Here is a 25435-nt window from a genome sequence, read left to right as displayed (position 1 = left end):
GAAGAGATAGAGAAGAAGAAGTAAAATAAGGAGGAGGTGGAGGAGGAGGAGAAGAAGAAGGAAGAGGAGAAGAAGAAGAAAAGAAGAAGGAGAAGGAGAAGAAGAAGGAGAAGGAGAAGGAGGAAGACGGAGGAAGAAGAAGGGGAAGGAGGAGCTCCTTCTCCTTCTCCTCCTTCTTCTCCTTCTTCTTCTCCTCCTCCCTCTCATCCTTCTTCTTCTCCTTTTTCCTCTTCCTTCCTTTCATTTTCCTCTTTTTCTCTTCTTGTCCCCTTCTTCGAGCTAAACTGGCTAAGAATGCCTTTTGGGAGCTAATTATGTCATTTCGAGGAGAATTAGCTAAGTATAGGTCATTTTTTATTAAATAGGCCATTTTGGAGCTAACTAAGCTAATTATGTCATTTCGTAGGATAATTAACCAATTTAGCCTTTCTTGGATAAGTCTAAGCTACGTAGAAGAAGAGATAGAGAAGAAGAAGTAAAATAAGGAGGAGGAGGAGGAGGAGGAGGAGAAGAAGAAGGAAGAGGAGAAGAAGAAGAAAAGAAGAAGGAGAAGGAGAAGAAGAAGGAGAAGGAGAAGGAGGAAGAAGGAGGAAGAAGAAGGGGAAGGAGGAGCTCCTTCTCCTTCTCCTCCTTCTTCTCCTTCTTCTTCTCCTCTTCCCTCTCCTCCTTCTTCTTCTCCTTTTTCCTCTTCCTTCCTTTCATTTTCCTCTTTTTCTCTTCTTGTCCCCTTCTTCGGGCTAAATTGGCTTAGAATGCCTTTTGGGAGCTAATTATGTCATTTCGAGGATAATTAGCTAAGTATAGGTCATTTTTTATTAAATAGGCCATTTTGGAGCTAACTAAGCTAATTATGTCATTTCGTAGGATAATTAGCCAATTTAGCCTTTCTTGGATAAGTCTAAGCTACGTAGAACAAGAGATAGAGAAGAAGAAGTAAAATAAGGAGGAGGAGGAGGAGGAGGAGGAGAAGAAGAAGGAAGAGGAGAAGAAGAAGAAAAGAAGAAGGAGAAGGAGAAGAAGAAGGAGAAGGAGAAGGAGAAAGAAGGAGGAAGAAGAAGGGGAAGGAGGAGCTCCTTCTCCTTCTCCTCCTTCTTCTCCTCCTCCCTCTCCTCCTTCTTCTTCTCCTTTTTCCTCTTCCTTCCTTTCATTTTCCTCTTTTTCTCTTCTTCTCCCCTTCTTCGGGGTAAATTGGCTAAGAATGCCTTTTTGGAGCTAATTAAGTCATTTCGAGGATAATTAGCTAAGTATAGGTCATTTTTTATTAAATAGGCCATTTTGGAGCTAACTAAGCTAATTATGTCATTTCGTAGGATAATTAGCCAATTTAGCCTTTCTTGGATAAGTCTAAGCTACGTAGAAGAAGAGATAGAGAAGAAGAAGTAAAATAAGGAGGAGGAGGAGGAGGAGGAGAAGAAGAAGGAAGAGGAGAAGAAGAAGAAAAGAAGAAGGAGAAGGAGAAGAAGAAGGAGAAGGAGAAGGAGGAAGAAGGAGGAAGAAGAAGGGGAAGGAGGAGCTCCTTCTCCTTCTCCTCCTTCTTCTCCTTCTTCTTCTCCTCCTCCCTCTCCTCCTTCTTCTTCTCCTTTTTCCTCTTCCTTCCTTTCATTTTCCTCTTTTTCTCTTCTTGTCCCCTTCTCCGGGCTAAATTGGCTAAGAATGCCTTTTTGGAGCTAATTATGTCATTTCGAGGATAATTAGCTAAGTATAGGTCATTTTTTATTAAATAGGCCATTTTGGAGCTAACTAAGCTAATTATCTCATTTCGTAGGATAATTAGCCAATTTAGCCTTTCTTGGATAAGTCTAAGCTACGTAGAAGAAGAGATAGAGAAGAAGAAGTAAAATAAGGAGGAGGTGGAGGAGGAGGAGAAGAAGAAGGAAGAGGAGAAGAAGAAGAAAAGAAGAAGGAGAAGGAGAAGAAGAAGGAGAAGGAGAAGGAGGAAGACGGAGGAAGAAGAAGGGGAAGGAGGAGCTCCTTCTCCTTCTCCTCCTTCTTCTCCTTCTTCTTCTCCTCCTCCCTCTCATCCTTCTTCTTCTCCTTTTTCCTCTTCCTTCCTTTCATTTTCCTCTTTTTCTCTTCTTGTCCCCTTCTTCGAGCTAAACTGGCTAAGAATGCCTTTTTGGAGCTAATTATGTCATTTCGAGGAGAATTAGCTAAGTATAGGTCATTTTTTATTAAATAGGCCATTTTGGAGCTAACTAAGCTAATTATGTCATTTCGTAGGATAATTAACCAATTTAGCCTTTCTTGGATAAGTCTAAGCTACGTAGAAGAAGAGATAGAGAAGAAGAAGTAAAATAAGGAGGAGGAGGAGGAGGAGGAGAAGAAGAAGGAAGAGGAGAAGAAGAAGAAAAGAAGAAGGAGAAGGAGAAGAAGAAGGAGAAGGAGAAGGAGGAAGAAGGAGGAAGAAGAAGGGGAAGGAGGAGCTCCTTCTCCTTCTCCTCCTTCTTCTCCTTCTTCTTCTCCTCCTCCCTCTCCTCCTTCTTCTTCTCCTTTTTCCTCTTCCTTCCTTTCATTTTCCTCTTTTTCTCTTCTTGTCCCCTTCTTCGAGCTAAATTGGCTAAGAATGCCTTTTTGGAGCTAATTATGTCATTTCGAGGAGAATTAGCTAAGTATTGGTCATTTTTTATTAAATAGGCCATTGTGGAGCTAACTAACCTAATTATGTCATTTCGTAGGATAATTAGCCAATTTAGCCTTTCTTGGATAAGTCTAAGCTACGTAGAAGAAGAGATAGAGAAGAAGAAGTAAAATAAGGAGGAGGAGGAGGAGGAGGAGGAGAAGAAGTAGGAAGAGGAGAAGAAGAAGAAAAGAAGAAGGAGAAGGAGAAGAAGAAGGAGAAGGAGAAGGAGGAAGAAGGAGGAAGAAGAAGGGGAAGGAGGAGCTCCTTCTCCTTCTCCTCCTTCTTCTCCTTCTTCTTCTCCTCCTCCCTCTCATCCTTCTTCTTCTCCTTTTTCCTCTTCCTTCCTTTCATTTTCCTCTTTTTCTCTTCTTTTCCCCTTCTTCGAGCTAAATTGGCTAAGAATGCCTTTTTGGAGCTAATTATGTCATTTCGAGGAGAATTAGCTAAGTATAGGTCATTTTTTATTAAATAGGCCATTTTGGAGCTAACTAAGCTAATTATGTCATTTCGTAGGATAATTAGCCAATTTACCCTTTCTTGGATAAGTCTAAGCTACGTAGAAGAAGAGATAGAGAAGAAGAAGTAAAATAAGGAGGAGGAGGAGGAGGAGGATGAGAAGAAGAAGGAAGAGGAGAAGAAGAAGAAAAGAAGAAGGAGAAGGAGAAGAAGAAGGAGAAGGAGAAGGAGGAAGAAGGAGGAAGAAGAAGGGGAAGGAGGAGCTCCTTCTCCTTCTCCTCCTTCTTCTCCTTCTTCTTCTCCTCCTCCCTCTCCTCCTTCTTCTTCTCCTTTTTCCTCTTCCTTCCTTTCATTTTCCTCTTTTTCTCTTCTTGTCCCCTTCTTCGAGCTAAATTGGCTAAGAATGCCTTTTTGGAGCTAATTATGTCATTTCGAGGAGAATTAGCTAAGTATAGGTCATTTTTTATTAAATAGGCCATTTTGGAGCTAACTAAGCTAATTATGTCATTTCGTAGGATAATTATCCAATTTAGCCTTTCTTGGATAAGTCTAAGCTACGTAGAAGAAGAGATAGAGAAGAAGAAGTAAAATAAGGAGGAGGAGGAGGAGGAGGATGAGAAGAAGAAGGAAGAGGAGAAGAAGAAGAAAAGAAGAAGGAGAAGGAGAAGAAGAAGGAGAAGGAGAAGGAGGAAGAAGGAGGAAGAAGAAGGGGAAGGAGGAGCTCCTTCTCCTTCTCCTCCTTCTTCTCCTTCTTCTTCTCCTCCTCCCTCTCCTCCTTCTTCTTCTCCTTTTTCCTCTTCCTTCCTTTCATTTTCCTCTTTTTCTCTTCTTGTCCCCTTCTTCGAGCTAAATTGGCTAAGAATGCCTTTTTGGAGCTAATTATGTCATTTCGAGGAGAATTAGCTAAGTATAGGTCATTTTTTATTAAATAGGCCATTTTGGAGCTAACTAAGCTAATTATGTCATTTCGTAGGATAATTAGCCAATTTACCCTTTCTTGGATAAGTCTAAGCTACGTAGAAGAAGAGATAGAGAAGAAGAAGTGAAATAAGGAGGAGGAGGAGGAGGAGGAGGAGAAGAAGAAGGAAGAGGAGAAGAAGAAGAAAAGAAGAAGGAGAAGGAGAAGAAGAAGGAGAAGGAGAAGGAGGAAGAAGGAGGAAGAAGAAGGGGAAGGAGGAGCTCCTTCTCCTTCTCCTCCTTCTTCTCCTTCTTCTTCTCCTCCTCCCTCTCATCCTTCTTCTTCTCCTTTTTCCTCTTCCTTCCTTTCATTTTCCTCTTTTTCTCTTCTTGTCCCCTTCTTCGAGCTAAATTGGCTAAGAATGCCTTTTTGGAGCTAATTATGTCATTTCGAGGAGAATTAGCTAAGTATAGGTCATTTTTTATTAAATAGGCCATTTTGGAGCTAACTAAGCTAATTATGTCATTTCGTAGGATAATTAGCCAATTTACCCTTTCTTGGATAAGTCTAAGCTACGTAGAAGAAGAGATAGAGAAGAAGAAGTAAAATAAGGAGGAGGAGGAGGAGGATGAGAAGAAGAAGGAAGAGGAGAAGAAGAAGAAAAGAAGAAGGAGAAGGAGAAGAAGAAGGAGAAGGAGAAAGAGGAAGAAGGAGGAAGAAGAAGGGGAAGGAGGAGCTCCTTCTCCTTCTCCTCCTTCTTCTCCTTCTTCTTCTCCTCCTCCCTCTCCTCCTTCTTCTTCTCCTTTTTCCTCTTCCTTCCTTTCATTTTCCTCTTTTTCTCTTCTTGTCCCCTTCTTCGAGCTAAATTGGCTAAGAATGCCTTTTTGGAGCTAATTATGTCATTTCGAGGAGAATTAGCTAAGTATAGGTCATTTTTTATTAAATAGGCCATTTTGGAGCTAACTAAGCTAATTATGTCATTTCTTAGGATAATTAGCCAATTTAGCCTTTCTTGGATAAGTCTAAGCTACGTAGAAGAACAGATAGAGAAGAAGAAGTAAAATAAGGAGGAGGAGGAGGAGGAGAAGGAGAAGGAAGAGGAGAAGAAAAGAAAAGAAGAAGGAGAAGGAGAAGAAGAAGGAGAAGGAGAAGGAGGAAGAAGGAGGAAGAAGAAGGGGAAGGAGGAGCTCCTTCTCCTTCTCCTCCTTCTTCTCCTTCTTCTTCTCCTCCTCCCTCTCCTCCTTCTTCTTCTCCTTTTTCCTCTTCCTTCCTTTCATTTTCCTCTTTTTCTCTTCTTGTCCCCTTCTTCGAGCTAAATTGGCTAAGAATGCCTTTTTTGCAGCTAATTATGTCATTTCGAGGAGAATTAGCTAAGTATAGGTCATTTTTTATTAAATAGGCCATTTTGGAGCTAACTAAGCTAATTATGTCATTTCGTAGGATAATTTGCCAATTTAGCCTTTCTTGGATAAGTCTAAGCTACGTAGAAGAAGAGATAGAGAAGAAGAAGTAAAATAAGGAGGAGGAGGAGGAGGAGGAGGAGAAGAAGAAGGAAGAGGAGAAGAAGAAGAAAAGAAGGAGAAGGAGAAGAAGAAGGAGAAGGAGAAGGAGGAAGAAGGAGGAAGAAGAAGGGGAAGGAGGAGCTCCTTCTCCTTCTCCTCCTTCTTCTCCTCCTCCCTCTCCTCCTTCTTCTTCTCCTTTTTCCTCTTCCTTCCTTTCATTTTCCTCTTTTTCTCTTCTTGTCCCCTTCTTCGGGCTAAATTGGCTAAGAATGCCTTTTTGGAGCTAATTATGTCATTTCGAGGATAATTAGCTAAGTATAGGTCATTTTTTATTAAATAGGCCATTTTGGAGCTAACTAAGCTAATTATGTCATTTCGTAGGATAATTAGCCAATTTAGCCTTTCTTGGATAAGTCTAAGCTACGTAGAAGAAGAGATAGAGAAGAAGAAGTAAAATTAGGAGGAGGAGGAGGAGGAGAAGAAGAAGGAAGAGGAGAAGAAGAAGAAAAGAAGAAGGAGAAGGAGAAGAAGAAGGAGAAGGAGAAGGAGGAAGAAGGAGGAAGAAGAAGGGGAAGGAGGAGCTCCTTCTCCTTCTCCTCCTTCTTCTCCTTCTTCTTCTCCTCCTCCCTCTCCTCCTTCTTCTTCTCCTTTTTCCTCTTCCTTCCTTTCATTTTCCTCTTTTTCTCTTCTTGTCCCCTTCTTCGGGCTAAATTGTCTAAGAATGCCTTTTTGGAGCTAATTATGTCATTTCGAGGATAATTAGCTAAGTATAGGTCATTTTTTATTAAATAGGCCATTTTGGAGATAACTAAGCTAATTATGTCATTTCGTAGGATAATTAGCCAATTTAGCCTTTCTTGGATAAGCCTAAGCTACGTAGAAGAAGAGATAGAGAAGAAGAAGTAAAATAAGGAGGAGGAGGAGGAGGAGGAGGAGGAGAAGAAGAAGGAAGAGGAGAAGAAGAAGAAAAGAAGAAGGAGAAGGAGAAGAAGAAGGAGAAGGAGAAGGAGAAAGAAGGAGGAAGAAGAAGGGGAAGGAGGAGCTCCTTCTCCTTCTCCTCCTTCTTCTCCTTCTTCTTCTCCTCCTCCCTCTCATCCTTCTTCTTCTCCTTTTTCCTCTTCCTTCCTTTCATTTTCCTCTTTTTCTCTTCTTGTCCCCTTCTTCGAGCTAAATTGGCTAAGAATGCCTTTTTGGAGCTAATTATGTCATTTCGAGGATAATTAGCTAAGTATAGGTCATTTTTTATTAAATAGGCCATTTTGGAGCTAACTAAGCTAATTATGTCATTTCGTAGGATAATTAGCCAATTTAGCCTTTCTTGGATAAGTCTAAGCTACGTAGAAGAAGAGATAGAGAAGAAGAAGTAAAATAAGGAGGAGGAGGAGGAGGAGGAGAAGAAGAAGGAAGAGGAGAAGAAGAAGAAAAGAAGAAGGAGAAGGAGAAGAAGAAGGAGAAGGAGAAGAAGGAGAAGGAGAAGGAGGAAGAAGAAGGGGAAGGAGGAGCTCCTTCTCCTTCTCCTCCTTCTTCTCCTTCTTCTTCTCCTCCTCCCTCTCCTCCTTCTTCTTCTCCTTTTTCCTCTTCCTTCCTTTCATTTTCCTCTTTTTCTCTTCTTGTCCCCTTCTTCGGGCTAAATTGGCTAAGAATGCCTTTTTGGAGCTAATTATGTCATTTCGAGGATAATTAGCTAAGTATAGGTCATTTTTTATTAAATAGGCCATTTTGGAGCTAACTAAGCTAATTATGTCATTTCGTAGGATAATTAGCCAATTTAGCCTTTCTTGGATAAGCCTAAGCTACGTAAAAGAAGAGATAGAGAAGAAGAAGTAAAATAAGGAGGAGGAGGAGGAGGAGGAGGAGAAGAAGAAGGAAGAGGAGAAGAAGAAGAAAGGAAGAAGGAGAAGGAGAAGAAGAAGGAGAAGGAGAAGGAGGAAGAAGGAGGAAGAAGAAGGGGAAGGAGGAGCTCCTTCTCCTTCTCCTCCTTCTTCTCCTTCTTCTTCTCCTCCTCCCTCTCCTCCTTCTTCTTCTCCTTTTTCCTCTTCCTTCCTTTCATTTTCCTCTTTTTCTCTTCTTGTCCCCTTCTTCGAGCTAAATTGGCTAAGAATGCCTTTTTGGAGCTAATTATGTCATTTCGAGGAGAATTAGCTAAGTATAGGTCATTTTTTATTAAATAGGCCATTTTGGAGCTAACTAAGCTAATTATGTCATTTCGTAGGATAATTAGCCAATTTAGCCTTTCTTGGATAAGTCTAAGCTACGTAGAAGAAGAGATAGAGAAGAAGAAGTAAAATAAGGAGGAGGAGGAGGAGAAGAAGAAGGAAGAGGAGAAGAAGAAGAAAAGAAGAAGGAGAAGGAGAAGAAGAAGGAGAAGGAGAAGGAGGAAGAAGGAGGAAGAAGAAGGGGAAGGAGGAGCTCCTTCTCCTTCTCCTCCTTCTTCTCCTTCTTCTTCTCCTCCTCCCTCTCCTCCTTCTTCTTCTCCTTTTTCCTCTTCCTTCCTTTCATTTTCCTCTTTTTCTCTTCTTGTCCCCTTCTTCGAGCTAAATTGGCTAAGAATGCCTTTTTGGATCTAATTATGTCATTTCGAGGAGAATTAGCTAAGTATAGGTCATTTTTTATTAAATAGGCCATTTTGGAGCTAACTAAGCTAATTATGTCATTTCGTAGGATAATTAGCCAATTTAGCCTTTCTTGGATAAGTCTAAGCTACGTAGAAGAAGAGATAGAGAAGAAGAAGTAAAATAAGGAGGAGGAGGAGGAGGAGGAGGAGAAGAAAAAGGAAGAGGAGAAGAAGAAGAAAAGAAGAAGGAGAAGGAGAAGAAGAAGGAGAAGGAGAAGGAGGAAGAAGGAGGAAGAAGAAGGGGAAGGAGGAGCTCCTTCTCCTTCTCCTCCTTCTTCTCCTTCTTCTTCTCCTCCTCCCTCTCCTCCTTCTTCTTCTCCTTTTTCCTCTTCCTTCCTTTCATTTTCCTCTTTTTCTCTTCTTGTCCCCTTCTTCGGGCTAAATTGGCTAAGAATGCCTTTTTGGAGCTAATTATGTCATTTCGAGGATAATTAGCTAAGTATAGGTCATTTTTTATTAAATATGCCATTTTGGAGCTAACTAAGCTAATTATGTCATTTCGTAGGATAGTTAGCCAATTTAGCCTTTCTTGGATAAGCCTAAGCTATGTAGAAGAAGAGATAGAGAAGAAGAAGTAAAATAAGGAGGAGGAGGAGGAGGAGGAGGAGAAGAAGAAGGAAGAGGAGAAGAAGAAGAAAAGAAGAAGGAGAAGGAGAAGAAGAAGGAGAAGGAGAAGGAGGAAGAAGGAGGAAGAAGAAGGGGAACGAGGAGCTCCTTCTCCTTCTCCTCCTTCTTCTCCTTCTTCTTCTCCTCCTCCCTCTCCTCCTTCTTCTTCTCCTTTGTCCTCTTCCTTCCTTTCATTTTCCTCTTTTTCTCTTCTTGTCCCCTTCTTCGTGCTAAATTGGCTAAGAATGCCTTTTTGGAGCTAATTATGTCATTTCGAGGATAATTAGCTAAGTATAGGTCATTTTTTATTAAATAGGCCATTTTGGAGCTAACTAAGCTAATTATGTCATTTCGTAGGATAATTAGCCAATTTAGCCTTTCTTGGATAAGTCTAAGCTACGTAGAAGAAGAGATAGAGACGAAGAAGTAAAATAAGGAGGAGGAGGACGAGGAGGAGGAGAAGAAGAAGGAAGAGGAGAAGAAGAAGAAGAAAAGAAGAAGGAGAAGGAGAAGAAGAAGGAGAAGGAGAAGGAGGAAGAAGGAGGAACAAGAAGGGGAAGGAGGAGCTCCTTCTCCTTCTCCTCCTTCTTCTCCTTCTTCTTCTCCTCCTCCCTCTCCTCCTTCTTCTTCTCCTTTTTCCTCTTCCTTCCTTTCATTTTCCTCTTTTTCTCTTCTTGTCCCCTTCTTCGGGCTAAATTGGCTAAGAATGCCTTTTTGGAGCTAATTATGTCATTTCGAGGATAATTAGCTAAGTATAGGTCATTTTTTATTAAATAGGTCATTTTGGAGCTAACTAAGCTAATTATGTCATTTCGTAGGATAATTAGCCAATTTAGCCTTTCTTGGATAAGTCTAAGCTACGTAGAAGAAGAGATAGAGAAGAAGAAGTAAAATAAGGAGGAGGAGGAGGAGGAGGAGGAGAAGAAGAAGGAAGAGGAGAAGAAGAAGAAAAGAAGAAGGAGAAGGAGAAGAAGAAGGAGAAGGAGAAGGAGGAAGAAGGAGGAAGAAGAAGGGGAAGGAGGAGCTCCTTCTCCTTCTCCTCCTTCTTCTCCTTCTTCATCTCCTCCTCCCTCTCCTCCTTCTTCTTCTCCTTTTTCCTCTTCCTTCCTTTCATTTTCCTCTTTTTCTCTTCTTGTCCCCTTCTTCGGGCTAAATTGGCTAAGAATGCCTTTTTGGAGCTAATTATGTCATTTCGAGGATAATTAGCTAAGTATAGGTCATTTTTTATTAAATAGGCCATTTTGGAGCTAACTAAGCTAATTATGTCATTTCGTAGGATAATTATCCAATTTAGCCTTTCTTGGATAAGTCTAAGCTACGTAGAAGAAGAGATAGAGAAGAAGAAGTAAAACAAGGAGGAGGAGGAGGAGGAGGAGAAGAAGAAGGAAGAGGAGAAGAAGAAGAAAAGAAGAAGGAGAAGGAGAAGAAGAAGGAGAAGGAGAAGGAGGAAGAAGAAGGGGAAGGAGGAGCTCCTTCTCCTTCTCCTCCTTCTTCTCCTTCTTCTTCTCCTCCTCCCTCTCCTCCTTCTTCTTCTCCTTTTTCCTCTTCCTTCCTTTCATTTTCCTCTTTTTCTCTTCTTGTCCCCTTCTTCGAGCTAAATTGGCTAAGAATGCCTTTTTGGAGCTAATTATGTCATTTCGAGGAGAATTAGCTAAGTATAGGTCATTTTTTATTAAATAGGCCATTTTGGAGCTAACTAAGCTAATTACGTCATTTCGTAGGATAATTAGCCAATTTAGCCTTTCTTGGATAAGTCTAAGCTACGTAGAAGAAGAGATAGAGAAGAAGAAGTAAAATAAGGAGGAGGAGGAGGAGGAGGAGGAGAAGAAGAAGAAGGAAGAGGAGAAGAAGAAGAAAAGAAGAAGGAGAAGGAGAAGAAGAAGGAGAAGGAGAAGGAGGAAGAAGGAGGAACAAGAACGGGAAGGAGGAGCTCCTTCTCCTTCTCCTCCTTCTTCTCCTTCTTCTTCTCCTCCTCCCTCTCCTCCTTCTTCTTCTCCTTTTTCCTCTTCCTTCCTTTCATTTTCCTCTTTTTCTCTTCTTGTCCCCTTCTTCGGGCTAAATTGGCTAAGAATGCCTTTTTGGAGCTAATTATGTCATTTCGAGGATAATTAGCTAAGTATAGGTCATTTTTTATTAAATAGGCCATTTTGGAGCTAACTAAGCTAATTATGTCATTCCGTAGGATAATTAGCCAATTTAGCCTTTCTTGGATAAGTCTAAGCTACGTAGAAGAAGAGATAGAGAAGAAGAAGTAAAATAAGGAGGAGGAGGAGGAGGAGGAGGAGGAGAAGAAGAAGGAAGAGGAGAAGAAGAAGAAAAGAAGAAGGAGAAGGAGAAGAAGAAGGAGAAGGAGAAGGAGGAAGAAGGAGGAAGAAGAAGGGGAAGGAGGAGCTCCTTCTCCTTCTCCTCCTTCTTCTCCTTCTTCATCTCCTCCTCCCTCTCCTCCTTCTTCTTCTCCTTTTTCCTCTTCCTTCCTTTCATTTTCCTCTTTTTCTCTTCTTGTCCCCTTCTTCGGGCTAAATTGGCTAAGAATGCCTTTTTGGAGCTAATTATGTCATTTTGAGGATAATTAGCTAAGTATAGGTCATTTTTTATTAAATAGGCCATTTTGGAGCTAACTAAGCTAATTATGTCATTTCGTAGGATAATTATCCAATTTAGCCTTTCTTGGATAAGTCTAAGCTACGTAGAAGAAGAGATAGAGAAGAAGAAGTAAAGCAAGGAGGAGGAGGAGGAGGAGGAGGAGAAGAAGAAGGAAGAGGAGAAGAAGAAAAGAAGAAGGAGAAGGAGAAGAAGAAGGAGAAGGAGAAGGAGGAAGAAGAAGGGGAAGGAGGAGCTCCTTCTCCTTCTCCTCCTTCTTCTCCTTCTTCTTCTCCTCCTCCCTCTCCTCCTTCTTCTTCTCCTTTTTCCTCTTCCTTCCTTTCATTTTCCTATTTTTCTCTTCTTGTCCCCTTCTTCGAGCTAAATTGGCTAAGAATGCCTTTTTGGAGCTAATTATGTCATTTCGAGGAGAATTAGCTAAGTATAGGTCATTTTTTATTAAATAGGCCATTTTGGAGCTAACTAAGCTAATTATGTCATTTCGTAGGATAATTAGCCAATTTAGCCTTTCTTGGATAAGTCTAAGCTACGTAGAAGAAGAGATAGAGAAGAAGAAGTAAAATAAGGAGGAGGAGGAGGAGGAGGAGGAGAAGAAGAAGGAAGAGGAGAAGAAGAAGAAAAGAAGAAGGAGAAGGAGAAGAAGAAGGAGAAGGAGAAGGAGGAAGAAGGAGGAAGAAGAAGGGGAAGGAGGAGCTCCTTCTCCTTCTCCTCCTTCTTCTCCTTCTTCTTCTCCTCCTCCCTCTCCTCCTTCTTCTTCTCCTTTTTCCTCTTCCTTCCTTTCATTTTCCTCTTTTTCTCTTCTTGTCCCCTTCTTCGGGCTAAATTGGCTAAGAATGCCTTTTTGGAGCTAATTATGTCATTTCGAGGATAATTAGCTAAGTATAGGTCATTTTTTTATTAAATAGGCCATTTTGGAGCTAACTAAGCTAATTATGTCATTTCGTAGGATAATTAGCCAATTTAGCCTTTCTTGGATAAGTCTAAGCTATGTAGAAGAAGAGATAGAGAAGAAGAAGTAAAATAAGGAGGAGGAGGAGGAGGAGGAGGAGAAGAAGAAGGAAGAGGAGAAGAAGAAGAAAAGAAGAAGGAGAAGGAGAAGAAGAAGGAGAAGGAGAAGGAGGAAGAAGGAGGAACAAGAAGGGGAAGGAGGAGCTCCTTCTCCTTCTCCTCCTTCTTCTCCTTCTTCTTCTCCTCCTCCCTCTCCTCCTTCTTCTTCTCCTTTTTCCTCTTCCTTCCTTTCATTTTCCTCTTTTTCTCTTCTTGTCCCCTTCTTCGGGCTAAATTGGCTAAGAATGCCTTTTTGGAGCTAATTATGTCATTTCGAGGATAATTAGCTAAGTATAGGTCATTTTTTATTAAATAGGCCATTTTGGAGCTAACTAAGCTAATTATGTCATTTCGTAGGATAATTAGCCAATTTAGCCTTTCTTGGATAAGTCTAAGCTACGTAGAAGAAGAGATAGAGAAGAAGAAGTAAAATAAGGAGGAGGAGGAGGAGGAGGAGGAGGAGAAGAAGAAGGAAGAGGAGAAGAAGAAGAAAAGAAGAAGGAGAAGGAGAAGAAGAAGGAGAAGGAGAAGGAGGAAGAAGAAGGGGAAGGAGGAGCTCCTTCTCCTTCTCCTCCTTCTTCTCCTTCTTCTTCTCCTCCTCCCTCTCCTCCTTCTTCTTCTCCTTTTTCCTCTTCCTTCCTTTCATTTTCCTCTTTTTCTCTTCTTGTCCCCTTCTTCGAGCTAAATTGGCTAAGAATGCCTTTTTGCAGCTAATTATGTCATTTCGAGGAGAATTAGCTAAGTATAGGTCATTTTTTATTAAATAGGCCATTTTGGAGCTAACTAAGCTAATTATGTCATTTCGTAGGATAATTAGCCAATTTAGCCTTTCTTGGATAAGTCTAAGCTACGTAGAAGAAGAGATAGAGAAGAAGAAGTAAAATAAGGAGGAGGAGGAGGAGAAGAAGAAGGAAGAGGAGAAGAAGAAGAAAAGAAGAAGGAGAAGGAGAAGAAGAAGGAGAAGGAGAAGGAGGAAGAAGGAGGAAGAAGAAGGGGAAGGAGGAGCTCCTTCTCCTTCTCCTCCTTCTTCTCCTTCTTCTTCTCCTCCTCCCTCTCCTCCTTCTTCTTCTCCTTTTTCCTCTTCCTTCCTTTTATTTTCCTCTTTTTCTCTTCTTGTCCCCTTCTTCGGGCTAAATTGGCTAAGAATGCCTTTTTGGAGCTAATTATGTCATTTCGAGGATAATTAGCTAAGTATAGGTCATTTTTTATTAAATAGGCCATTTTGGAGTTAACTAAGCTAATTATGTCATTTCGTAGGATAATTATGCAATTTAGCCTTTCTTGGATAAGTCTAAGCTACATAGAAGAAGAGATAGAGAAGAAGAAGTAAAACAAGGAGGAGGAGGAGGAGGAGGAGGAGAAGAAGAAGGAAGAGGAGAAGAAGAAGAAAAGAAGAAGGAGAAGGAGAAGAAGAAGGAGAAGGAGAAGGAGGAAGAAGAAGGGGAAGGAGGAGCTCCTTCTCCTTCTCCTCCTTCTTCTCCTTCTTCTTCTCCTCCTCCCTCTTCTCCTTTTTCCTCTTCCTTCCTTTCATTTTCCTCTTTTTCTCTTCTTGTCCCCTTCTTCGAGCTAAATTGGCTAAGAATGCCTTTTTGGAGCTAATTATGTCATTTCGAGGAGAATTAGCTAAGTATAGGTCATTTTTTATTAAATAGGCCATTTTGGAGCTAACTAAGCTAATTATGTCATTTCGTAGGATAATTAGCCAATTTAGCCTTTCTTGGATAAGTCTAAGCTACGTAGAAGAAGAGATAGAGAAGAAGAAGTAAAATAAGGAGGAGGAGGAGGAGGAGGAGGAGGAGAAGAAGGAAGAGGAGAAGAAGAAGAAAAGAAGAAGGAGAAGGAGAAGAAGAAAGAGAAGGAGAAGGAGGAAGAAGGAGGAAGAAGAAGGGGAAGGAGGAGCTCCTTCTCCTTCTCCTCCTTCTTCTCCTTCTTCTTCTCCTCCTCCCTCTCCTCCTTCTTCTTCTCCTTTTTCCTCTTCCTTCCTTTCATTTTCCTCTTTTTCTCTTCTTGTCCCCTTCTTCGGGCTAAATTGGCTAAGAATGCCTTTTTGGAGCTAATTATGTCATTTCGAGGATAATTAGCGAAGTATAGGTCATTTTTTATTAAATAGGCCATTTTGGAGCTAACTAAGCTAATTATGTCATTTCGTAGGATAATTAGCCAATTTAGCATTTCTTGGATAAGTCTAAGCTACGTAGAAGAAGAGATAGAGAAGAAGAAGTAAAATAAGGAGGAGGAGGAGGAGGAGGAGGAGAAGAAGAAGGAAGAGGAGAAGAAGAAGAAAAGAAGAAGGAGAAGGAGAAGAAGAAGGAGAAGGAGAAGGAGGAAGAAGGAGGAAGAAGAAGGGGAAGGAGGAGCTCCTTCTCCTTCTCCTCCTTCTTCTCCTTCTTCTTCTCCTCCTCCCTCTCCTCCTTCTTCTTCTCCTTTTTCCTCTTCCTTCCTTTCATTTTCCTCTTTTTCTCTTCTTGTCCCCTTCTTCGGGCTAAATTGGCTAAGAATGCCTTTTTGGAGCTAATTATGTCATTTCGAGGATAATTAGCTAAGTATAGGTCATTTTATATTAAATAGGCCATTTTGGAGCTAACTAAGCTAATTATGTCATTTCGTAGGATAATTAGCCAATTTAGCCTTTCTTGGATAAGTCTAAGCTACGTAGAAGAAGAGATAGACAAGAAGAAGTAAAATAAGGAGGAGGAGGAGGAGGAGGAGGAGAAGAAGAAGGAAGAGGAGAAGAAGAAGAAAAGAAGAAGGAGAAGGAGAAGAAGAAGGAGAAGGAGAAGGAGGAAGAAGAAGGAGTAGGAGGAGCTCCTTCTCCTTCTCCTCCTTCTTCTCCTTCTTCTCCTTCTTCTTCTCCTCCTCCCTCTCCTCCTTCTTCTCCTTATTTTTCCTCTTCCCTCCTTTCATTTTTCCTCTTTTTCTCTTCTTGTCCCCTTCTTCGGGCTAAATTGGCTAAGAATGCCTTTTTGGAGCTAATTATGTCATTTCGAGGATATATAGCTAAGTATAGGTCATTTTTTATTAAATAGGCCATTTTGAAGCTAACTAAGCTAATTATGTCATTTCGCAGGATAATTAGCCAATTTAGCCTTTCTTGGATGAGTCTAAGCTATGTAGAAGAAGAGATAGAGAAGAAGAAGTAAAATAAGGAGGAGGAGGAGGAGGAGGAGAAGAAGAAGGAAGAGGAGAAGAAGAAGAAAAGAAGAAGGAGAAGAAGGAGAAGAAGAAGGAGAAGGAGAAGGAGGAAGAAGAAGGGGAAGGAGGAGCTCCTTCTCCTTCTTCTCCTTCTTCTCCTTCTTCTTCTCCTCGTCCCTCTCCTCCTTCTTCTCCTCATTTTTCCTCTTCCTTCCTTTCATTTTCCTCTTTTTCTCTTCCTGTCCCCTTCTTCGGGCTAAATTGGCTAAGAATGCCTTTTTGGAGCTAATTATGTCATTTCGAGGATAATTAGCAAAGTATAGGTCATTTTTTATTAAATAGGCCATTTTGGAGCTAACTAAGCTAATTGTGTCATTTCGTAGGATAATTAGCCAATTTAGCCTTTCTTGGATGAGTCTAAGCTACGTAGGAGAAGAGATAGAGAAGAAGAAGTAAAATAAGGAGGAGGAGGAGGAGGAGGAGGAGAAGAAGAAGGAAGAGGAGAAGAAGAAGAAAAGAAGAAGGAGAAGGAGAAGGAGAAGGAGAAGGAGGAAGAAGGAGGAAGAAGAAGGGGAAGGAGGAGCTCCTTCGCCTTCTCCTCCTTCTTCTCCTTCTTCTTCTCCTCCTCCCTCTCCTCCTTCTTCTCCTCATTTTTCCTCTTCCTTCCTTTCATTTTTCCTCTTTTTCTCTTCTTGTCCCCTTCTTCGGTCTAAATTGGCTAAGAATGCCTTTTTGGAGCTAATTATGTCATTTCGAGGATAATTAGCTAAGTATAGGTCATTTTTTATTAAATAGGATATTTTGGAGCTAACTAAGCTAATTATGTCATTTCGTAGGACAATTGGCTAATTTAGCCTTTCTTGGATGAGTCTAAGCTACGTAGAAGAAGAGATAGAGAAGAAGAAGTAAAATAAGGAGGAGGAGGAGGAGGAGGAGGAGGAGAAGAAGAAGGAAGAGGAGAAGAAGAAGAAAAGAAGAAGGAGAAGGAGAAGTAGAAGGAGAAGGAGAAGGAGGAAGAAGAAGGAGTAGGAGGAGCTCCTTCTCCTTCTCCTCCTTCTTCTCCTTCTTCTCCTTCTTCTTCTCCTCCTCCCTCTCCTCCTTCTTCTCCTCATTTTTCCTCTTCCCTCCTTTCATTTTTCCTCTTTTTCTGTTCTTGTCCCCTTCTTCGGGCTAAATTGGCTAAGAATGCCTTTTTGGAGCTAATTATGTCATTTCGAGGATAATTAGCTAAGTATAGGTCATTTTTTATTAAATAGGCCATTTTGGAGTTAACTAAGCTAATTATGTCATTTCGTAGGATAATTATGCAATTTAGCCTTTCTTGGATAAGTCTAAGCTACGTAGAAGAAGAGATAGAGAAGAAGAAGTAAAACAAGGAGGAGGAGGAGGAGGAGGAGGAGAAGAAGAAGGAAGAGGAGAAGAAGAAGAAAAGAAGAAGGAGAAGGAGAAGAAGAAGGAGAAGGAGAAGGAGGAAGAAGAAGGGGAAGGAGGAGCTCCTTCTCCTTCTCCTCCTTCTCCTTCTTCTTCTCCTCCTCCCTCTCCTCCTTCTTCTTCTCCTTTTTCCTCTTCCTTCCTTTCATTTTCCTCTTTTTCTCTTCTTGTCCCCTTCTTCGAGCTAAATTGGCTAAGAATGCCTTTTTGGAGCTAATTATGTCATTTCGAGGAGAATTAGCTAAGTATAGGTCATTTTTTATTAAATAGGCCATTTTGGAGCTAACTAAGCTAATTATGTCATTTCGTAGGATAATTAGCCAATTTAGCCTTTCTTGGATAAGTCTAAGCTACGTAGAAGAAGAGATAGAGAAGAAGAAGTAAAATAAGGAGGAGGAGGAGGAGGAGGAGGAGGAGAAGAAGAAGGAAGAGGAGAAGAAGAAGAAAAGAAGAAGGAGAAGGAGAAGAAGACAGAGAAGGAAAAGGAGGAAGAAGGAGGAAGAAGAAGGGGAAGGAGGAGCTCCTTCTCCTTCTCCTCCTTCTTCTCCTTCTTCTTCTCCTCCTCCCTCTCCTCCTTCTTCTTCTCCTTTTTCCTCTTCCTTCCTTTCATTTTCCTCTTTTTCTCTTCTTGTCCCCTTCTTCGGGCTAAATTGGCTAAGAATGCCTTTTTGGAGCTAATTATGTCATTTCGAGGATAATTAGCTAAGTATAGGTCATTTTTTATTAAATAGGCCATTTTGGAGCTAACTAAGCTAATTATGTCATTTCGTAGGATAATTAGCCAATTTAGCATTTCTTGGATAAGTCTAAGCTACGTAGAAGAAGAGATAGAGAAGAAGAAGTAAAATAAGGAGGAGGAGGAGGAGGAGGAGGAGAAGAAGAAGGAAGAGGAGAAGAAGAAGAAAAGAAGAAGGAGAAGGAGAAGAAGAAGGAGAAGGAGAAGGAGGAAGAAGGAGGAAGAAGAAGGGGAAGGAGGAGCTCCTTCTCCTTCTCCTCCTTCTTCTCCTTCTTCTTCTCCTCCTCCCTCTCCTCCTTCTTCTTCTCCTTTTTCCTCTTCCTTCCTTTCATTTTCCTCTTTTTCTCTTCTTGTCCCCTTCTTCGGGCTAAATTGGCTAAGAATGCCTTTTTGGAGCTAATTATGTCATTTCGAGGATAATTAGCTAAGTATAGGTCATTTTTTATTAAATAGGCCATTTTGGAGCTAACTAAGCTAATTATGTCATTTCGTAGGATAATTAGCCAATTTAGCCTTTCTTGGATAAGTCTAAGCTACGTAGAAGAAGAGATAGAGAAGAAGAAGTAAAATAAGGAGGAGGAGGAGGAGGAGGAGGAGAAGAAGAAGGAAGAGGAGAAGAAGAAGAAAAGAAGAAGGAGAAGGAGAAGAAGAAGGAGAAGGAGAGGAGGAAGAAGAAGGAGTAGGAGGAGCTCCTTCTCCTTCTCCTCCTTCTCCTTCTTCTCCTTCTTCTTCTCCTCCTCCCTCTCCTCCTTCTTCTCCTTATTTTTCCTCTTCCCTCCTTTCATTTTTCCTCTTTTTCTCTTCTTGTCCCCTTCTTCGGGCTAAATTGGCTAAGAATGCCTTTTTGGAGCTAATTATGTCATTTCGAGGATAATTAGCTAAGTATAGGTCATTTTTTATTAAATAGGCCATTTTGGAGCTAACTAAGCTAATTATGTCATTTCGCAGGATAATTAGCCAATTTAGCCTTTCTTGGATGAGTCTAAGCTATGTAGAAGAAGAGATAGAGAAGAAGAAGTAAAATAAGGAGGAGGAGGAGGAGGAGAAGAAGAAGAAGGAAGAGGAGAAGAAGAAGAAAAGAAGAAGGAGAAGAAGGAGAAGAAGAAGGAGAAGGAGAAGGAGGAAGAAGAAGGGGAAGGAGGAGCTCCTTCTCCTTCTTCTCCTTCTTCTCCTTCTTCTTCTCCTCGTCCCTCTCCTCCTTCTTCTTCTCCTCATTTTTCCTCTTCCTTCCTTTCATTTTCCTCTTTTTCTCTTCCTGTCCCCTTCTTCGGGCTAAATTGGCTAAGAATGCCTTTTTGGAGCTAATTATGTCATTTCGAGGATAATTAGCAAAGTATAGGTCATTTTTTATTAAATAGGCCATTTTGGAGCTAACTAAGCTAATTGTGTCATTTCGTAGGATAATTAGCCAATTTAGCCTTTCTTGGATGAGTCTAAGCTACGTAGGAGAAGAGATAGAGAAGAAGAAGTAAAATAAGGAGGAGGAGGAGGAGGAGGAGGAGAAGAAGAAGGAAGAGGAGAAGAAGAAGAAAAGAAGAAGGAGAAGGAGAAGGAGAAGGAGAAGGAGGAAGAAGGAGGAAGAAGAAGGGGAAGGAGGAGCTCCTTCGCCTTCTCCTCCTTCTTCTCCTTCTTCTTCTCCTCCTCCCTCTCCTCCTTCTTCTCCTCATTTTTCCTCTTCCTTCCTTTCATTTTTCCTCTTTTTCTCTTCTTGTCCCCTTCTTCGGGCTAAATTGGCTAAGAATGCCTTTTTGGAGCTAATTATGTCATTTCGAGGATAATTAGCTAAGTATAGGTTATTTTTTATTAAATAGGATATTTTGGAGCTAACTAAGCTAATTATGTCATTTCGTAGGACAATTGGCTAATTTAGCCTTTCTTGGATGAGTCTAAGCTACGTAGAAGAAGAGATAGAGAAGAAGAAGTAAAATAAGGAGGAGGAGGAGGAGGAGGAGGAGGAGAAGAAGAAGGAAGAGGAGAAGAAGAAGAAAAGAAGAAGGAGAAGGAGAAGTAGAAGGAGAAGGAGAAGGAGGAAGAAGAAGGACTAGGAGGAGCTCCTTCTCCTTCTCCTCCTTCTTCTCCTTCTTCTCCTTCTTCTTCTCCTCCTCCCTCTCCTCCTTCTTCTCCTCATTTTTCCTCTTCCCTCCTTTCATTTTTCCTCTTTTTCTGTTCTTGTCCCCTTCTTCGGGCTAAATTGGCTAAGAATGCCTTTTTGGAGCTAATTATGTCATTTCGAGGATAATTAGCTAAGTATAGGTCATTTTTTATTAAATAGGCCATTTTGGAGTTAACTAAGCTAATTATGTCATTTCGTAGGATAATTATGCAATTTAGCCTTTCTTGGATAAGTCTAAGCTACGTAGAAGAAGAGATAGAGAAGAAGAAGTAAAACAAGGAGGAGGAGGAGGAGGAGGAGGAGGAGAAGAAGGAAGAGGAGAAGAAGAAGAAAAGAAGAAGGAGAAGGAGAAGAAGAAGGAGAAGGAGAAGGAGGAAGAAGAAGGGGAAGGAGGAGCTCCTTCTCCTTCTCCTCCTTCTTCTCCTTCTTCTTCTCCTCCTCCCTCTCCTCCTTCTTCTTCTCCTTTTTCCTCTTCCTTCCTTTCATTTTCCTCTTTTTCTCTTCTTGTCCCCTTCTTCGAGCTAAATTGGCTAAGAATGCCTTTTTGGAGCTAATTATGTCATTTCGAGGAGAATTAGCTAAGTATAGGTCATTTTTTATTAAATAGGCCATTTTGGAGCTAACTAAGCTAATTATGTCATTTCGTAGGATAATTAGCCAATTTAGCCTTTCTTGGATAAGTCTAAGCTACGTAGAAGAAGAGATAGAGAAGAAGAAGTAAAATAAGGAGGAGGAGGAGGAGGAGGAGGAGGAGAAGAAGAAGGAAGAGGAGAAGAAGAAGAAAAGAAGAAGGAGAAGGAGAAGAAGACAGAGAAGGAGAAGAAGGAAGAAGGAGGAAGAAGAAGGGGAAGGAGGAGCTCCTTCTCCTTCTCCTCCTTCTTCTCCTTCTTCTTCTCCTCCTCCCTCTCCTCCTTCTTCTTCTCCTTTTTCCTCTTCCTTCCTTTCATTTTCCTCTTTTTCTCTTCTTGTCCCTTCTTCGGGCTAAATTGGCTAAGAATGCCTTTTTGGAGCTAATTATGTCATTTCGAGGATAATTAGCTAAGTATAGGTCATTTTTTATTAAATAGGCCATTTTGGAGCTAACTAAGCTAATTATGTCATTTCGTAGGATAATTAGCCAATTTAGCATTTCTTGGATAAGTCTAAGCTACGTAGAAGAAGAGATAGAGAAGAAGAAGTAAAATAAGGAGGAGGAGGAGGAGGAGGAGGAGAAGAAGGAAGAGGAGAAGAAGAATAAAAGAAGAAGGAGAAGGAGAAGAAGAAGGAGAAGGAGAAGGAGGAAGAAGGAGGAAGAAGAAGGGGAAGGAGGAGCTCCTTCTCCTTCTCCTCCTTCTTCTCCTTCTTCTTCTCCTCCTCCCTCTCCTCCTTCTTCTTCTCCTTTTTCCTCTTCCTTCCTTTCATTTTCCTCTTTTTCTCTTCTTGTCCCCTTCTTCGGGCTAAATTGGCTAAGAATGCCTTTTTGGAGCTAATTATGTCATTTCGAGGATAATTAGCTAAGTATAGGTCATTTTTTATTAAATAGGCCATTTTGGAGCTAACTAAGCTAATTATGTCATTTCGTAGGATAATTAGCCAATTTAGCCTTTCTTGGATAAGTCTAAGCTACGTAGAAGAAGAGATAGAGAAGAAGAAGTAAAATAAGGAGGAGGAGGAGGAGGAGAAGAAGAAGGAAGAGGAGAAGAAGAAGAAAAGAAGAAGGAGAAGGAGAAGAAGAAGGAGAAGGAGAAGGAGGAAGAAGAAGGAGTAGGAGGAGCTCCTTCTCCTTCTCCTCCTTCTTCTCCTTCTTCTCCTTCTTCTTCTCCTCCTCCCTCTCCTCCTTCTTCTCCTTATTTTTCCTCTTCCCTCCTTTCATTTTTCCTCTTTTTCTCTTCTTGTCCCCTTCTTCGGGCTAAATTGGCTAAGAATGCCTTTTTGGAGCTAATTATGTCATTTCGAGGATAATTAGCTAAGTATAGGTCATTTTTTATTAAATAGGCCATTTTGGAGCTAACTAAGCTAATTATGTCATTTCGCAGGATAATTAGGCAATTTAGCCTTTCTTGGATGAGTCTAAGCTATGTAGAAGAAGAGATAGAGAAGAAGAAGTAAAATAAGGAGGAGGAGGAGGAGGAGGAGAAGAAGAAGGAAGAGGAGAAGAAGAAGAAAAGAAGAAGGAGAAGAAGGAGAAGAAGAAGGAGAAGGAGAAGGAGGAAGAAGAAGGGGAAGGAGGAGCTCCTTCTCCTTCTTCTCCTTCTTCTCCTTCTTCTTCTCCTCGTCCCTCTCCTCCTTCTTCTTCTCCTCATTTTTCCTCTTCCTTCCTTTCATTTTCCTCTTTTTCTCTTCCTGTCCCCTTCTTCGGGCTAAATTGGCTAAGAATGCCTTTTTGGAGCTAATTATGTCATTTCGAGGATAATTAGCAAAGTATAGGTCATTTTTTATTAAATAGGCCATTTTGGAGCTAACTAAGCTAATTGTGTCATTTCGTAGGATAATTAGCCAATTTAGCCTTTCTTGGATGAGTCTAAGCTACGTAGGAGAAGAGATAGAGAAGAAGAAGTAAAATAAGGAGGAGGAGGAGGAGGAGGAGGAGGAGAAGAAGAAGGAAGAGGAGAAGAAGAAGAAAAGAAGAAGGAGAAGGAGAAGGAGAAGGAGAAGGAGGAAGAAGGAGGAAGAAGAAGGGGAAGGAGGAGCTCCTTCCCCTTCTCCTCCTTCTTCTCCTTGTTCTTCTCCTCCTCCCTCTCCTCCTTCTTCTCCTCATTTTTCCTCTTCCTTCCTTTCATTTTTCCTCTTTTTCTCTTCTTGTCCCCTTCTTCGGGCTAAATTGGCTAAGAATGCCTTTTTGGAGCTAATTATGTCATTTCGAGGATAATTAGCTAAGTATAGGTCATTTTTTATTAAATAGGATATTTTGGAGCTAACTAAGCTAATTATGTCATTTCGTAGGACAATTGGCTAATTTAGCCTTTCTTGGATGAGTCTAAGCTACGTAGAAGAAGAGATAGAGAAGAAGAAGTAAAATAAGGAGGAGGAGGAGGAGGAGGAGGAGGAGAAGAAGAAGGAAGAGGAGAAGAAGAAGAAAAGAAGAAGGAGAAGGAGAAGTAGAAGGAGAAGGAGAAGGAGGAAGAAGAAGGAGTAGGAGGAGCTCCTTCTCCTTCTCCTCCTTCTTCTCCTTCTTCTTCTCCTCCTCCCTCTCCTCCTTCTTCTCCTCATTTTTCCTCTTCCCTCCTTTCATTTTTCCTCTTTTTCTCTTCTTGTCCCCTTCTTCGGGCTAAATTGGCTAAGAATGCCTTTTTGGAGCTAATTATGTCATTTCGAGGATAATTAGCTAAGTATAGGTCATTTTTTTATTAAATAGGCCATTTTGGAGCTAACTAAGCTAATTATGTCATTAGATGGAAGTCTAGCTATTTTGGAGCTAACTAAGCTAATTATGTCATTAGATGGAAGTCTAGCTATTTGTTATTAAAACACTAGAAATAACATACCTAAGTTAGGGTGAAGCACGGTGGCTCTGGCTTGTTTCACCTGGAGAAGGCTGCCCTGGAGAAGGCTCGACTGTAGAAGGGTCGTGCGATGCGTTTCGGGACATATTCTGCACGAAACATCGTTTGCAATGTGTAGTTAGCATGAGGACACTCTTAAGATCACTCCACTGAAATGAAACTCACCGTCCCCGCCATGTTAATGACTGGCATCGGCGGAGGGACTTGGCCGTTCTTCTCGCACATAGACTGTACATTTGGTTTCGACAAGTCAAACTTTTTATTTATTAATGAAACGGACATTCAAATGCAAGATTTGAAATAACATGAAGAAGAAACTTACCACGAAGAGCTCGTATATGGCCCTGGTAGACGCTTCATTCCGTGCCCTCTCCGCCTCCACCAATGCAGTCGTCCTCTCCTCCAGCTCCCTAATTTCCTTATCCTTCTCCGCCATAGCCGCCTGCATTGCCGCTCTCTCTTTCTGAATAGCAGCCTGCAACACAACTCATTGTTAGCAATGTAATCATATTGGTTCCAACGCACAACATAATGCGGAAAGATAGTTGAGTCCATTAAACTAACCTCGATGGCGAGCTCGACTGGCCGTGGACGACGTGTTATCTCCGGACAAGAGCTCGTTTGGCGTGCCTTTATCTGCAGGAGAGTGCTAGGACAACGTATAAGGCCGTCTCCAATGGCGATCGAGCCATGGGGCCTCCCGTTGCCAGCTATCATCACCAGCTCTGGATCAATAGGCCCCTCGCCTCCCGTCTTATTGTGACGCGCCTAAAAGAGAGAGAGCAGAAAATTGTGTTGGTAAAGGGCTCAAGATAGCATTAAGAATGAATTGCATGAGGCATGAAGCAAACCACATACCCAATTCTCGCCAAATTGGATTAAGTTGACGCTCCCTTGATTGTGTGGCACGCCAACCATTTTGCCACGCCTCTCCTTGGCGTTGTTGTGGCTGGTCTCCCACGTTTCGGAGCACCACTGGTCCACCAAGGCCTCCGAACAATCCATCTTATCCACACACCATCTAGGGGGCACCTAAGTTAATAAAGAGAAATTTGAGTGCGTAAGAACCAAATCAAGGAAACTAACTACAAAGCCTTAATAATATGTAATTACCTTCATGTAATGCTCCTTCTCCATCTTAGCATCACGGCACTTCGCCTTATCAATCCTAATAGGCCGCGTGGCATAGTAGTCTCGAACAGCCTGCACCCAAGCCTCGTGCCGAAAGTTTTGAAGTAGGCGGCGACATTTGGTTTCGATAACCTTTGCCGCGTCGTCCTCGTATCCCTCCTCACACCTGTAGAAGGTCTGCATACGAGACAACACCGATTAGTACAATAAATAGCTATGGTTAATTTATAATTGTGTGAAAGCGAAATTACCCGGAACTTTCGGATCACCATGTCCGCCCTCGTGTCACACAAAACACCGTCGATCTCCACCTCCGGCGGGGCCGGGGCACCCAAGTAGTGCTCCCAGGTCATCCCTACCTCTCGCTCCCGACCGGGCAACGTAACAAACCCTGGGAAGTTTTGACGGCAAAGAACACCGAGGACGCTCTTGGGCTTGCGGACACCCTTGGCAACAATCCAACCCCTACAGTATGACAAATTAAAGCCAAAACATTAGATATTTGAGAAAACGCGAAGGCAAAAGGTTAAATAAGAGTAAATTAACTTACTTGTCCCCATTTGGCCTAATCGAGCACCTCTGCTCGGGGGTCGCTGGCACAAGCGGGAGCCCCGAACTACCACGCTGGTAGACGGTATCCCCCTCACCCAGCTCCTCGTCGCTACCAGCATGGCCAGTTGGCTTTGGCCAGGGATCCCATTGGGTCTCTTAGGACGTACCCTCATCCCTGCTGTGCTCCGCAGTCGTGTGGAAGGAAGCCTCTGGGACACGAGTCTCGTGGGTCAAAGGCTCGTCGACCTAAGGCTCGTCAACCCGAGGCTCGTGAACCGGAGACCGTGTAGCCTCCACCTCAGACGAATCCACCCTAGAAGTCCTCCTGTGCTCAGGTGAATCAGCTTGGGGTGGTGGCGGAGACCGTGTAGCCCTACCTCTCTCGCGGCCACGTGTACCTTTAGTACAACATAAATACCAACATGAGTAATAAAATGTATATAAATACCAATATGCATACAACATGAGTACAACATAAATACCAACATGAATACAACGTGTACCTTTAGTGCCT

This window comes from Hordeum vulgare, chromosome 3H (genome assembly GCF_904849725.1).
Source record: "Hordeum vulgare subsp. vulgare chromosome 3H, MorexV3_pseudomolecules_assembly, whole genome shotgun sequence".
Lineage (NCBI taxonomy): Eukaryota > Viridiplantae > Streptophyta > Magnoliopsida > Poales > Poaceae > Hordeum > Hordeum vulgare.
This window is presented reverse-complemented; position numbering follows the sequence as displayed.